The sequence below is a fragment of the Antechinus flavipes genome, chromosome 2 (assembly GCF_016432865.1).
Source record: "Antechinus flavipes isolate AdamAnt ecotype Samford, QLD, Australia chromosome 2, AdamAnt_v2, whole genome shotgun sequence".
NCBI lineage: Eukaryota > Metazoa > Chordata > Mammalia > Dasyuromorphia > Dasyuridae > Antechinus > Antechinus flavipes.
The window spans coordinates 415,279,881-415,295,027 of NC_067399.1; positions in this window are offsets into that span (position 1 = coordinate 415,279,881).

Here is a 15,147-nt window from a genome sequence, read left to right on the forward strand (position 1 = left end):
TGAAGGAAGAATAAAAGAAAGAGCAACATTACCTTTTCCTCTTTGAAGTTAAGGCCTCCAGGACTGAATGTAAATCCATATGACCCCAAGCTTTTTCTTATTGTAACCACAGAATCACAGGGATCCAAGCATTCAAATCTCTTCTGAACTGTAATCTCAAAGTATAAAATTATCAACTACATTTTGGACACTTTTGATTGCATGTTATATTAACATAACAAATGTATTATGTCTATGATAGAACTTATTCCAATACTAACCTCCCACCCCCCAAAAAAATACCCAAAATACAAACCACAAGCATATTTTTTTCTAACTACGAATAGAATAACTACTCTTTTGTTTTTTACTGTATTATTGTATTGTATTGTAGATGAGGATTATAACCTCATCATCATTCTCCCATTTATCTCCTCCCACCATATACAATTTATTGCCAAGACTCCTGAATTTTGACTCTACAATACCTTTATCATGTGTTTCCTTTACTCCACTTATGTGATGATACTTATAATTCTGTGCCTTATACTTAAGACCTGTATTACTCAATATCCTTCTAATTGGACTATTGACATCCAGTCTGTTCTTCCAATTTATGCTACATATAACATCTAAAATAATCTTCCTAAAGCATAAATATGAACTTGTAAACCAAGGTTTCAGTGGTTTCCTATCACCAGACTTTTGCAATATGATTCCAGCCTACCAGAAAAAGTTCATTTCATCACAATTAGCTCTTTGCCGCTTATATTCCAGAGATCCTGGCCTACTTTCTGCATTCTGAAATACAGATTTTATCTCTAGTCCTGGGATCCAGTTCTATTTATCTTTATCTCTTAAATTTCTAGACTCTATAAAGCTCCATTCATTTGCCACCTCATAATATTAAGAGAGATTGGTAAAGGCTTTTTATAAAAAGTGGAATCTTAAGTAGGATTGAAAGAAGCCAGGTAAAAGGAAATGGAGATGAGGGTTTTAAAAATGAAGTAACTGAAAATCAAAAGGTTAAGTGATTTTGTTTCTTATAAGAATCAGGGCTGGAAATTTGAACTCAAAGTCTTGATTTCAAAGCCAGGCCACTTTCTATAATGCCAGCATACCTTTTTAAGTGACCGTTTTTAATTTGAAAATATATTTTCTTATAAAGGTACAATTGCTTGTTTGATTTTTTACAATGAATTATATGTCCATGCCAACTGAAAAAGAATTGATTAAAAGAGATGTTCTCCTAATTTACCAGCCTTTAACTAAAGCATCTTGAAAATGTGTCTTTCACAGCCAGGGATTAATTCTAATAATCAGAACCCACCAGCTGATCTGTCAAACACAATCAAATCTGGCATTTCTCTTATTACAACATCAATTTGATCCCTCTGTTGTCCTGCAAAGCTTAAACCATTATCGGGATTATCAATACTGTTACTTTTGCTTTATTTAAGGAATTGATTCCTTTAACATGGTGAAATGGAAAAATAAACTTCTTGTGGATCAATATAACAGTGTTCCCACTCCCTGATGCAGCCATTCTTGATAAATGCTACTTTTGACTGCTTGCCTTGCTAACAGATTCTACAGATTAGGCTGAAGCAGCTGGGGCTGACACACTGTTCCATCCTAAATGTCGCAGTTTCCTTTTCAGCTGCTCTAAAACAGTCTGTGGCCATCAGTTTTTATTGTGGTACAACAGGCTATTTTTGATAGGGGTGGGGAAAAAGAGAAATATTGATGTCTTTGATAATACCCACACATTAAGAAAAGTGGAAACATTTGGTAAAATGGGATGACGACCTGAAGATGGAGAAAACTAGGAAATTTGCAATATTAGAAATTGGGCAATATTAGAAATTCTTGTTCATAAAGAAAAATATCTGACGTTAACCAATGATGACAGAGGTAGAATCAAAAAGAGTGAATCAGAAAAAAAAAAAAAAAACAAAACAGTGTCATAGAGAACAGATCATCATAGTAGAATAGGATTACTAAATTATCAAATATCAGAACTGGAAGAGAAATATCATGTAATTCAACCTTCCTCATTTCCAGAGGAAAAAAGCAAAGCTCAAGAGAGAGGGAAAATGACATTCCTAAGGTCATATAGCAAAGTAAAGACACAAAAGAAAATAGAATCCATATGTCTTGATTTTTGCCTCCATATTTTTTACTTCCAGTGTTTAATTGTGCTGTGGACAATCTTATAGATTCACCTTATTCTTGATTTGGGAAAAGATATTAGCTTATTTATCAAAAATAATTTAGTCAAATATATGTTTTAAAAAATTGCTCTGGGTGTAACACTGTGCTGTTCACTGTCAGTTGGGAAGGAGAGATAAAGAAGTATGACAACCTTTTGCCTCAAAAGAGTATACTCTATTTGGAGAAACAGCAAATAAGCAAAACAAAGTAAGGAACAATGAATGATAAGAAAAAAATATGCCAAAAAGCTGTGTAGTGCTGATTACCAAATAAGGGGCTCAGACAACTGGTGTTTTGAGATCAGAAGAGGGAGACCTCACTTTTGATTGATTTTGTCTCAGAATATATATATATTTGAAAAGGAGAACATGTAAAGTGAAGGCAAAAGAACCAGAAGAGGCTAAAAGAAGTTGGAGGTGAGGGGAAGGCCTTGAAGGCATACAGAGAAATTATTCAAGAAATAAAAATTAATGTTTTTTGATTACCACTAGGATAAAACATTAAATCCCTCCAATGGCATTTAAAACTCTCCACAATCTGGCTTCTATAGATATTTTCACTCTCATTCATAATACTCTATTCTGGGCAACTTGGCCTTCTAGTTGTTTTTCATAAACCAGACTCCATTTCTCCAACTTTTTCCTTTGGCACATATGTTTTCATATTGTATTTACATCTTATAGAATTCCTAACTTTTGTCAAAACCCAGACAAGGTGGTAAATCCCTCATAAAATGTTTTCTGAGCTACACAGTTATTAGGAGGCTCTCTATTTTGATATTGTGCTACATGATTATCTATGAACTTAATATGTATTCACTTGTGTCTATGTTTCATCCTTCCAAGTGAAACATCCATGAAACTAAATGAGTTAAGAAATTTATCCAGGTTCACAGATAGTACATGATACAGGATTCAGAACAAAAATCTCTTCTTAAATCCATTTTTATTTTTATATAAATTTTTAAATTGATTATTTTTAAACTCTTAACTAAAATTTAATTGTTTTAATTATAAATTTAATATTTTAATTAATTTTTTATTTAATCAATTTATTTATTTATTTTTTGAGGCAATTGGGATTAAGAGACTTGCCCAGGGTCACACAGCTAGGAAGCATTAAGTGTCTGAGACTAGATTTGAACTCAGGTCCTCCTAACTTCAGGACTGGTGCTCTATCCAGTGCACCACTTAGCTGCCCTTAATTTACTCAATTTTTAAAAATTAATTTACACTATTTTGCTTCATGAATCATGTTGGGAGAGAAAAATCAGAACAAAAAGGAAAAACCATGAGAAAAAAAAAACAGAAAAAATAAGTGAACATAGCACTTGTTGATTTGTATTCAAACTCCATAGTTCTTTTTTCTGAATGCAGATGGCATATTCTATTCAAAGTCTATTAGAACTGCTTTGCATCTCTGAATCACTGAGAAGGACCAAGTGTTTCATAGTGTATCATTGCACACTTGCTGTTACTGTTTGCAGTTTCCTGGTTCTGCTTGTTTTGCTCAGCATCTATTCATGTAAATCTTTCCAAGCTTTTCTAAAATCAGTTTGCTCATATTTTTATAGAACAATAATATTCCATTATCTTCATATACCACAACTTATTCAGCTATTCCTCAATTAATGGGCATCTACTCATTTTCCAATTCTTTGCTACCACAAAAAGAGTTGCTACAAACATTTTTCCACATGTGGATTCTTTTCCCTCCTTTATGATTTCTTTTGTGTACAGACCCAGTAGTGGCACTTTTGGGTCAAAGGGAAAGAATAGTTTGACAGCCCTTTGGATATAGTTCCAAATTGCTCTCCAGAATGGGTAGATCATTTCACAGTGCCATCAATAGTGTATTAGTGTCTCAGTTTTCCCACATTCCCTCTAACTCTTATCAATATCTTTTTCTATTATTTTAGCCAATATGAGAAATGTGAAATGGTACTTCAGAGATGTTTTAATTTACATTTCTTTTATCAATAGTGATTTTGAGCATTTTTATATGAAAATATTTGGTTTTAATGTTATCTTAAAATTGTCTGCTTATATCTTTTGATCATTTATCAACTGGGGAATGACTTGTATTCTTATAAATTTGACACTGTTCTTGATATATTTTAGAAATGAAGCTTTTATTAAAAACATTGTAAAAAAATTTCCCCAGACTTATACTTCCCTTTTAATATTGGTTCTGTTGTTTTTGTTTGTGCAAAACATTTTAAATTGAAGATGGAGTCTTTCAGTGACTATTTGTCTTTTTGTTTCTAGAACACTGGAATAGAAGTTTTAAATGATCCCTTGAAGAATGCTCTCCAGGTTCTTTTTCTGGTCATGACCTTCAGGCAGACCAATTTTTTTTTTTCTGAAGCAATTGGGATTAAATGACTTGCCCAGAATCACACAGCTAGGAAGTATCAAGTGTCTGAGTTCAGATTTGAACTCAGATTCTGAGTTCAAAATTCTGAACAGATTCTGACTCCAGGGATGGTGCTCTATCCACCGTGCTATCTAGGTGCCCAAAAGCCAATAATTTTTAAGTTGTCTCTTCTGGATCCATTTCCCAGGTTAAAAAAACGAGGCATGTTACATTTTCTTCCATTTTTTTTCAGTCTTTTTAGTTTGTTTGACTCATTCTTGGTGTCTCATAGAATCATTAGCTTCCATTTGCCCTTTTCTAGTTTTTAATGTGTGGTTTTCTTCAGATAGCTTTTGTATGTCTTTTTCTATTTCATTAATTCTACTTTTAAAAGGATTGTTTTCTTCAGTCAAATTTTTTTTTTTTGTATTTGGCTAATTTTATTTTTTAAGGAACTACCTTCCTTCCAAGCTGTTGAATCTCTCTTACATATCTCTCATTCCTTTTCTCATTTTTCCTTAAACATCTCTTATTTACCTTCTTAAAATCATTTATGAGTACTTTCAAAAAAAACTTCTTTGGGCTTGAGAAAAATTCATTATCATTCTTTGAGATTTCCTCTGTGGACATTTTGTACTCATCTGAGTTGGTGTTTTGGTCTTCCCTTGCAGTACAGTAGCTTTCTGTGATCAGAGTTCTTTCTTGTTTCTTGCTCATTTTTTCTCCCTTTTTGGATATTTCCTCTTTTTTTTTTTTTTTTTTTTTTTTTACTTTTATGGTTGAGTTCTGCTCCTCGGGTAAAGGGAGCATTGTCTCAATCTCCCTATGCAGCATCAAGCCTTAGCTTTGAGCACAGAGGTTGCAGGGGATAGCTTTGCCTACTCCTTCCAGGAAATAGCTTGGTTTCCCAGAATTTACCTTCCGAGCTGGGATTGGAGGCTGTCCTACTAATCTGCTCTTCTACTCACTCAGCACCAAGGGTCTCAGTTGCCGCTGTGATTAAGATGCTCCCCTTGGCTTTTCCAGACTCTGACTGACCTGAGGTGAACACTCTTTTCACCCTTTTCAGTGAGAATGACCTTTCTTGAAGATTTTTCCAATCTGTCTTGAGCTGAAGAGTGATTTCATTCTGTCAGACTTTGTACAAAGACTTGGTTTCATGTGGATTTTGAGGGAAATTGGGAGAACTCCATCAGCTTCCTGGATTCACTCTGTCATCTTGACTCCATCTCTCAAAGTTCTCTTTGATCCATTTCAAAATTCTGCATCTCTTACTGGTCAAAGCCTGTAGATCTTTATGCCACCATATTTCCAATTTTACATCATTTCAATCCCCCTCCAGTCATGGTAATCTCATAACAAACTATGTAACTCTTTGGCCCCCAAACATACATGGTGTTTTCAATTATGTCTCACCTTACTTAGGCTGTTGTATTTACATGTACAATTTCCTCTCTTGATTAAAATGTTACCCATACTTTAAAATTTCATTTAAGTGCAGAAGGCCATCTATGATTTTTTAGATTGGTAATAAACTTGCCTGTCAGATCTAACCAGAACTTTCTTTTTTAGTCTTCTAATGCATTTATGTAATTTGATGTATTGTGGACATCTATATGTCTTTGCTCTTAAAAGATACTTAAGTTGTTGCTTTTGTCCCCTAATTTTTAAGGAATTTAAGGAAACACTCTCCTCATTGAGATTTTATACCTCCTTTCCTATTTTGTCAATTTTGCTTTTTAAGGCATTCTTCTTCTCATTAGGTTTTTTTTTTTTTTTTTTTTTTTTTTTTTTGTATTTCCTTTTGAACCACTTTCAATTCTTTTTCTAATCTTTCTGCTATCTCTTACTTGATTTTCAAAATCACTTTTGAGCTCTTCCATAGCTGAGACCACTTCTTATTTTTCTTGGAATTTTTGGATGTGAGAACTTTGACAATTTTCCTTGCCACCACATTAACTTTCTATGGTGAGGAACTTTTTCTCTTGTCTACTCATTTTCCTAGCCTATTATTCAGCTTTTAACTCTTTATTAAATTAGGACTCTGTTTCCAGGGTAGAGGGTATATTCTCCCAACCTTCAATAGTTTTATGTAGCTGTTTTCAGAAATCCTTCTAGAGATCTGATCACAAGCCTTTTGTCTGTTCTGAAATTGTTGGGAGTGTCTATAGCTGTAAGATCTAATTTACTAAAGCAACAGAGTCTTGCTGTGCTGACTCTGGGGTCAGAACTGGGGCTGGGGCTTTCTGGCACAGCCTGTACTGGGATTGCATCTCCCTGTTGTCACAGACCTTTTCTGCTGACCTCCCAAGACCTTTTTGGTATCTCTGGGCTGAGAGGTCTGGAAGCCACCATTATTGCCACTGATTCAGAGGTCCCTAGAACTCTTCCTGCTTTACTGGTGTGGAGCTGGGGCTAGGGCTAGGGCTGGGGATAGAGGCTGCATCAGGGTGGGAGTCCAGCTTGCAGTCCTGGTTCTGCTTCTACTGGAAAATGTTCCACTTCATATTCTGGGGTGTTATAATGCTCTAAAATTTGTTTAGAGTCCTTATTTAAAGGGATTTGGAGCAGTTTGGGGGAAAGATTGGATGAGTTCCTGCCTTTTCTCCACCATCTTGACTGCACCTCTTGACACATAAGGTTTTAAAAAGCAGGGAACTAAGACTTTATGGATCTACATCCTATATACTACATCCATATACACTAAACCTATGGACATAGGTTACAAAACTAAACATAAAGTAGTCCCCATATTTGAGATGCTTATAGATACTTAATGCTTCCTAGCTGTGTGACTCTGGGCAAGTCACTTAATCCCAATTGTCTCAGAAAAAAATAAATTGATTAAATAAAAAAAATAATTAAAATATTTAATTTATAATTAAAACAATTAAATTTTAGTTAAGATTTTAAAAAATAATCAATTTAAAAATTTATATAACAATAAAAATGGATTTAAGAAGAGATTGTTCTGAATCCTGTATCATGTACTATCTGTGAACCTGGATAAATTTCTTAACTCATTTAGTTTCAGTTTCCTCATATATAAAATGGATTAATTATAAAAACCTGTGTTATTTACCACAGATGGTTGCTGTGAGACTCAAATGTGATACTAAATGCAAAGCGATTTACAAATCTAAAAATGCTATATAAGAATAATTTTTTTTATTTTTATTATTATCATTAATCATAAGAATCTAAATTTAATTTAAGAAACAAATAGAAGTCACTAAAGATTTTTGATCAGAGGAGTCATGTAATATGATCTACACATAACAAAGATTATTGTGCTAGGGATATGAAGTGCTGATTAAAGGAAAGGAAAAGTGGAGGTGAGAGAACTTGTAAGATTATTTCAGTATTCAGTATGTATGGCAATGAGGGCCTTTAGTAGACCAGTGAAAGTAGAGGAGAAGGAATAGATTAAAAAAAAAAAAACTCCTTAAGTAAAATCAAGAGGACCCAGCATCTAATTGAATATGAAAGGTGAAGGAGAAGAAATAGCTTAAAAAAATAGCTAAAAAAAAAAAGAAATAGCTAAAGGTAATTTCACAGTTAGATGAATGAGACCTGGAAGGAACTTCTATTTTTTAAAAATAAATTAAAAGTCAAAATATGCTTATCTAAAAGTAGACAAAAGAAATATTAAAAGTTTGTTGACTAGAAATATTCCTTTAGAAATATATCTTTAATGAAAATTATTAAGTATTAAACTGTAGCTACTTTGCCAAGTTTTGAGAATATAAATAAGAAAAAAAAGTCTCAGTTTAATAGTCTGATGGAGGAAGACAACACACAAAAAGAAGTTGACAAAGGAAGAAAAGTGAAAAGTAAGAAGAGTGCATTTAATAGGAAATGACAAAGTTATGAACCTTCTTTAAATTTAGGCCTTGGGAGGAGGTTTTTTTGTTTGTTTGTTTCTTTGTTAAGAGAAGGCTAGAGAGCCTTCCAGTGAGGAAAGGCAGAGGCTCTAAGGTTACTTGTGAGTTTATGAGTACCAAAGCTGATTCAATTCCCTTAATAATGAGTTTCAAGCTTTTTTTCTTTTCTTTTCTTCTCTTTTTTTTCTTTTCCTTTATTTTTCTTTCTTTCTTCCTTTCTTCCTTCCTTCCTTCCTTCCTTTCTTTCTTTTTTTTTGGTGCATGATAGCTCTCATCTCCAATATATCGCCAATTTTAGTCCTGTTTCCTGTGACTTAAGCTAAAAAAATTGCCTCTGCTCTCTGATAAGTCTTTATTGAATAAAATCCTTCACATATTTTCACATTTCTGTTTTTCCACAATGATCACTAAAGTTCTTTAGGATCAATAATAATATGTTTTATCCCACCAAATCTTGGGAAATGATTCTGTAAACCAATCAATATGAAGAAATTTGGAAAGTGAAAAGAAGACAAAGTTTTTTTCTTTCATAGTTCCTCAAAATGGATTGTGGTGATACCCAGAGCAGCTGCAAGGGAGAATTGAGCAGTTCATATTCGAATATAGATAATTTACCCATAATGAGCTGCATTCTCTAAAATCAGGCATGCTGATGTTGGAATATGATAAATTTATCTTCCCCTTCCAAATAGATGAAAAGCTAAATTTTCTGATACATTTTGCTTTGCTAGCCCCTAATCAAGATTTATACAAATCAAATATATAGGATCATAAATTTCAAGCTAAATGGGATCTCAAAAACCATCCTGTCAAATTCTTTCATTTTATAAATAAGGAAACTGAGGCCTAACTAATTAATAATCTGGTTCAAATTTATATCACTGATACTAAACATCAAAAATAGAATTTAAAATAATTTAATCTGATTCTAGGGCTAATACTTTCCTTCTGGTTTTATATCTCCCAGGATTCAGATATTGTGAATTAAGAAAACATAGATTTCAAGAACCCAAGGGTGCCCCAATGCCAAGGTGAAGCAAATAAGTAGAACTTTAGCATAGATTTTAGTAATACAAGGGCTACAACATGTATTAACCATAGTGGAAATTCCGTTTTCTATTTGGCTACCTTTTTCTATAATAAAAACAACAGCAACAGTTAATATTAGCATAATGTTTCACACATCACAAATGGCTTTATTATCTCATTTGGTCCTTTTAATAACTCTCTGTGGTAGGTGCTATAGACATTATTATTTCTATTTTGCAAAAACTGAAGCCCAGAAGGGGAAAATTCTTTTCCTGGTGTCACAGGTTTATTAATGCAAAGCTAACATTAAAATATCTGGCTTCACATTTAGGGCTCTTTTCACTATACCACAACTGCCTCATTTATGCCATGCAATTATACTCTCCTTCCAAAAGCATTACTAAATGTAGTAACTTTCTATTAAAGTTAAGTACGCTATAATAGCCATCTTATAATAGTTAGTCAAACACATAAAATATTCAATGTTTATTTCTGGCCTTGCATCAACTAGCCATTGCCATTGAAACAGACAGAAAAGATTGTTCTTTTTCATGGCTACCGGATTCTTCTAAGTAAAACCAGCTTCATGCATTCAGCTTTGGGGGCTGTCTAAGAGCAATGCAAATGTGTCTGTTCTCCTCATTGCTCCCAGACTTTTATTAACATGAAGATGGAGAGTTCTGAGTATATCCCAAATCTATTTCTCCCCAATGCATTAGCATCAATATCTGGCAGCAGATCAACCCATTAAGTAGACTTTCAACAGCAAAATCAGGCTAGGAGTAGAGCAAACTAAAAAGTATGATCAACATAATTTTAAAAAACTTGCTTATTTTTAAAAGATGACATACTTTCAGCTGTTCTAATGTAAGTCATAAAAAGCTGAAGTGCATGTCTGGACTAAAGAATATTTAAAACTTTTAGGGCAAGCATTCTGAATTGAAAGTGAAGATTGATAACATTTAATCAGTCTGATACCTGAAATCTGCTTCAGACAAGTTTACATCACCGAAACACAACCTATCAAACAAAATTCTGAACACTTAGTGTAAACATCTCATATCCAATGTTAAAAGCTGCTGTTCAGACAACTAAATTGTCTCCATCTATCTAATAGAGCAGAGGATCTTTGCGTTTTTGTGTGATTCCCAAATGGTTCCTTCCTTCAAATCAACACTCACAAATACTCCGCTAGTAAATGCAGAATCTCTCCTTGTTTTGATTAACCCAAGAATGAAAAAGGAAATGGCTTTCATTTGGGGGGAGGTTAACATAAGGGGAAAGGATGTGTGGAATTTTTTAAGAGGCAGAAAGAGAAAGAGAGAGAGAGATCAATCTAATTTTTTTAAAGAACTAATTCAGAAATATATTTAGAGTCTAATGAATGAAGTAAATATTATAAGTATTTAAAGTATTATAAGTATCTTAAAATTGGAAGAGATCATTAGTTCATTTGGGGGGTGAGCAGAAGGACCATGGTATAAGAAATCTTTTTTTTTTTTTTTTAAAGGATAGAACAAGAAAAAATGTTCAATGATCTAGTTAACATAAATAAACATTCAGAGTTTAACAAATGAAGAACTGTCTGATATAAAAAGTTTTGTCTTAAAATTGGTAGAGATCTTAAAGATTGCTAATGTAGTAATTTGCAATTTTACTTATTTTTGACCTGCACATTACTGCTCTTTGTTAAGAGAAATCATAACATACTAAGAGAAGTTCTGGAAATTTACACTTATATATTTACACAACACCAAGCTTTTCTCCCTTTCTCCCTTCTTCCCCCTAGCAAGCAATTTGGTATACATTAAACATATGCAATTCTCCTAAACATACAAAAAAAAAAAAAAAAAAACAACAACAAACAACAGCAACAAAGGTGAAAATGGTATGCTTTGATTCACATTCAGTCTCTATAGTTCTCTCTTTGGATACAGATGGCTCTCTCCATCACAAGTCTATTGGAATTGGCCTGAATGGTTTCATTTCTGAAAAAAAAAGCAAAGTTAATTACAGTTGATCATCATATAATCTTGTTGTTGCTTTGTAAAATGCTCTCTTGCTTCTGCTTACTTTCCTTAGCATCAGTTCATGTAAGACTTTATAGGTTCTTTGGAAATCAAGCTGCTCATATCTCCTTAGAAAATAATAATATCCCATTATATTCATATGCCATAATTTATGCAGCTATTCTCCAATTGAGGGGTGTCCACTCAATTTCCAGTTTAAGGTAGAGTTTTGGATAACAATTCTTCAAAATATAATTTTTATTACTACATCCCAAAGTCTTCATTATACTTTACTTCATCTCACCAAACCCACATTTTTTTTTTTCTAAAAGGACTTGAAAACTACAACATTTTAAAGTAGAGAATTTAAGGATAGCTAAAGGCTACATATTGCCAATAATATAGGTTGACTAAAAGCTGTTCTAGATCAATCAAACCTGTATAATTATATACTCAATTTGAGAACTATTTTATACAACTTATTCAGCAGAAGTATGCTAAAACTCTATTTAAGGATGTGTCATTATTAATCACATATGTATATCACATATGTAAACCATGATATTTAAAACATGGCAGCATACAGAAATAAGTTTAGATAATAATCATTTCATTAACATAAAGACATCTATTTAATTCATATTACATGACATGAATTCAATAGAATGTGTGATGAGGGTGAGGATATGGGGAGAAAGGTAATGTGACAGGAAAGAATGGTCAACAATCTCAAAGACTGAAGAGAGATCAAGAAGAATAAGAATTGAGAAAATCCTTTGGTTTTGGAAACAAGAGATCATTAGTAACTTAAGAGAAAGTAGTTTCAAAAAAGAGAGAAATATGGTCAAGACAAATAATTTAGAAAAAAGAACTCTGATAAAGAAAGTGAACTATAAAGAAAATTCCAGAGAATTGTAATAAAATGCGATCTATCATCAAAAAGAGAAATAATGTTCTCAAACTACAGATTGAAGTTTATAACAAGGGTGTGCAGGGATGGAGCATGATTAATTTTGGAATTTATTTTTTTCACATACATTCATAACAGATTCTGTTTTTCTTTCGTTCTCAATGTGTAGAAAATTAAATGGAGAAAAAGGAATTCAGAACTAAAAATGAAATAAAATTAAAATTAAAAAGAATTTATCAAAATCTAGATTAATTATATATGCAATTTTTGATCTATATATTTGATATCTCTGTTAATAAAGGAAATCAATTTGGTTTGGTATCATCTGTTCTCCTGTTTTTCCTGAAAATTTTTTTTGTGACCAATATCCTTTCTTATACATTCACAAACCATCTCTTTAATGTTATCTTATATAATTTTTCTAGGAATTGAATTCAACAAATTCAACATCACTGTGCTTTGTGTTTCAGATTCTATTCTCTTCCCTTATTAAGAGTCTGAACAATATTTTCCCTCTCAAATACTTTAGTACCTATCTAGTCCTCTCCAGTCTTTTAGCTATCACTGCCAAGGATAGGGGGTAGGAAATAGTTCAACAGGCACATTTGCCATGGTTTTCTTTTCTTTTCTTTTTTAATTAACATAGTTTTATGTGGGCTAGACAATTTGAGTTAATCAATTACAGTTAGTGGCAGGTAAGTGGCAGAGTGGATAGAATTCTCGACCTAAAGTCAGAAAGACGTGAATTCAAACTCGGTGTCAGAGAGTTTCTGGAAATTATCCTAAACAAGTCATTCTGTGTACCTCAGTTTTATTATCTGTAAGATGAAAATAATAATAATACCTACCTTTTATCGTTATTGGGAGTGCCAAATGAGAATACTCACAAAGAGCTTTGATAGCCTTAAAACATTAAACGAATTAAAGATATTGTTCTTTTGTCACCTTGCTTCTTATAAGGATAAATTTGCTGTCAGAAATTTTCTGTTTTATTACTTTCAATTCAAAGGTCATTTTCAGAGAAAACAGAAAACAAATAAGTTATACTAGAATCCTTCTTTCCTTTTGAACATCCTTTATCCTTAAAGAAATCAAGATTACTTAAATAGTGCTTTATAACATTCTGCATTCTCAAAAAACAGCTTCTTCAATTCTCATGTTTTTTATATATTTGCTTCATCCAGCTACTACCTTGGATGTCTTAATCATTCAAATTTGTTACATCTCCATGAAATCTAAAAATCTCCTCTTTGAATAAAACTTCCTTTTCATCTAGCTTTCCATCTTTTGTCATTGCTAGAGCATCTAATTTCTCTGTTCCTTTCTATAATCCTACTTTACTACTGCTGTGATGATCAAACTTTCCTTATTTGTTCCTTTTGTTAACTAATTAAACTAACTACTGTCTTGCATATTTAATTTCTCCTTTCCATTCTCCTTTTTCCATTTAATTCTTCTTTAGATCAATATTCAGACACCTAGAATCTTCACCAATTGTCTTGTTTTCACTTATTTTCAAATTAATGAAGGAGCTCAATGAAAAAAGATAATAAAAGTATGCATTTGTTTTTCCCTTATTTTCTCATCATTAATATCTTGCTATCAACTGACTTATTCTGTGAGGTATATTAGACTTCAGTTCTCCTACATCCTAAAAGTAAACAAACCAATGAAGAAAAAACCCCTTTATTTGATTCTACTATCTACTGAAGTTCTTATCCCTTATCTTTTCTGCATTATCCATTTAATAATATATTACAAGATTTTGCTAAGAATTAGAGTCAAAATCTTTGGTATATAGTTTCCAAGTTTCATTTTCTCTCTATTTTCTTAAAAATTATGAAAATTTTATCTATTTGTCTATTTTTGTCTGTTTGTTTATTTGTCTATTAAATTCCAAGAAAAAAATTATGGTAGATGATGCAGTAAATAGAGAGGTGGGCCTAGAGTCAGGAAATCTGAGTTCAAATTCAACCTCAGATATTTATTTGCTGTATGATCCTTTGCAAATCATTTGATTTCATCTTTCTTTAGTTTCCCTCATTGTAAATGGAGTAGCACTTGTCTTGCAGTTCTTATGAGTTTCAGTACAATGTGGATTAGTACTTAGAATATAGTAGATAGTATATACTTAGTATATAATAGATACTATATAAATTCTTATTACTTCTTTCTTCACTCCCTCCTCATTCTTTGGCTATCAGCCTTATCATTCTATGGAAAGAAGTGCTCAATAATTATCTTTATAACTTTGTTGAAAAATTCTATAGACATTCCTTAAGACCTTTTCCTCGTATCCTCTCTGAAGGATTAACCTCCTTTGACCTCCTTGACCACCTTGCTGTGAAGGTAGATGTGCCAGGAACAACAGCAGTATTGCAGCAGTCACTAAATATCAGTAAATCTGGAGAATCTTCCTATTACTTGATTCTGTTAAGAACAGCCATTAGTATTTGATAACAGATGTTATAGGTGAATATTAGGACCAGTAGTGCCATGTGGAATGATTGTTAATTGCTTAGTATTATCCAGATATTATTAGTTTTATTCTATCTCTTTTTTTCTTTACATCCTTATAAAGTCTATGAAAATAAATGAACTGCAAATATGTTCCATTTGTCATAACATGGGATTCCTCTGAACATAGTAGAAACTCAGACCAAGCCTCATTAAAATTTCTTTGCATCTGTGTTGGAGCTATTAATACTCTGTGAAGAGAAGAGGGAGATAAATTATAGAGGGAAAGGTCAGATTGGCTATTTCGTAT